Source organism: Athene noctua, chromosome 1, assembly GCF_965140245.1.
Source record: "Athene noctua chromosome 1, bAthNoc1.hap1.1, whole genome shotgun sequence".
Classification (NCBI taxonomy): Eukaryota; Metazoa; Chordata; class Aves; order Strigiformes; family Strigidae; genus Athene; species Athene noctua.
The window spans coordinates 106,888,074-106,889,702 of record NC_134037.1 but is presented as its reverse complement, the minus strand read 5'-3'; positions in this window follow the sequence as shown (position 1 = coordinate 106,889,702).

Genomic DNA, 1,629 nt, shown 5'->3' with positions numbered 1-1,629 from the left:
TCCGCCCGGCCGGTAACACGGCGCCGGCGCAGAGGCGGCTCTGCGCCCGCCGCGCCTCTTCCAGCGTCTGGTACCGCCGGGCCGCGTCTTTTTTACCGCCCGGTCCCTTCAGGCGCAGCTGCTCAGGGGAGCAGCTCTTGACAGAAGAGTTCTGCCTCTTTATAGGAAATACTGTGCTTCTGCAGACCCCGCATTTACAGATGTCACTATGGTACACGAACTGGAGATCAAACAGTAAAGGGAGGGTTTCCCCTTGCATGCCGTAGGTAGTGTGAGTTTGGAAAGGCCATTAGGCTTCGGCCTCGCAAGGTGCACGCTCTCAAGGGTAAAGGCCTGGCTGGCAGCGGAACTGAGGCCAGGCATGTAGCTGGGGGGGCGTCACTGATGGCTCCTTCAGGGTGCTTCAGAGAGCAAAGGGCCTACAAGGACCAACATTGTAAAGGTCCAGTAGATGTCTGAAAGCTTGTCTGACCTTCATCCATGTCTGAGCACAGCTGCTATGATGCTCTTGGTAGTTTCTACTGAACTGCTGTAGGGGGATGAGGAGTAGGAGCTTGCTTTTTCATTTTTATGTAACCTAAACACATTCAATATTGTAAGACTCCTTTCTTTCCTAGTGATGTGTCGATTAACCACCTGCCCTGGTGCTTTGAGGTCCGTGGCAGTGGAACAAGGATGACCATGCATAAACTCTGCTATTGCCGTTTCACTAGCCAGGTGCAGCGTGAGCCAGGGGGTGAGCAGCAAGTTTACAGATTAGTTTTGCAGTTCATCATGAAGTATTTTGGCAAGCTGTAGGGGCACACCTGTTAGTCCTTAAAAACGTAATGAAACCTTACCCTCTTGAGGTAGCATGTTATTACCTTCAGAATGGCCTGTGGGTTAAGTAGATGAAATATCAGTGTGTGTGTAATATGAAGAGCATGCTGTGCTTGTATTTCTGTTCAAATTACTGTCCTGACTACTATTTTCCTTCATATTTAATTAGGGCACCAGTTGAATGTAGACTGACAAATGGCATATTATGATGCCCCTTCAAAACCCGTGCAGCTGTCTTTTGAATATATCTAGAAGCATTCTGTAGTGGGTCCAAAAAGTAAATAGAAAATAATCTGATAGTTGGGGAAGTGAGAAAATTGCATGGTGGGGAGGGATGAAAGAAATACAGACAATTTTCTACAGTCTCAGTTGCCCAATTCAGGAATACAAAATCTCAGCAAAGTAGTGCCACCACAAACAAGTCAGTATTGCCAGTGGCTAATACCTAAGACACCTTACTTTTCATTTGACTTCACTATAAAAAAAAACCCAAAAAAAGGTATTGGAGAATTGGTGCTTTTTTTTTTTTTTTTTTTTTTTAATTGGCTTAGCAGTAAAGTTTAATCATAATTATAGGACATTCACTCAATTATACTTATTTGTAATAATTTATCTTGCTATCTTTCATGAGTATTGTAATTTTTGAAGGCTATTATATCTGAAGTATCACTGAACAAAGGTGATGTGTAGCTTTGGACAAGCTCTTCTGCACAGTTAAACCATGATCAAGCCTTTTTAAAGCTTATGGTTTATCATTCCCTGCCTCTGAGTTACAGGCTTGGAGGTACAAGATTTCTTTGTGCCAACAAA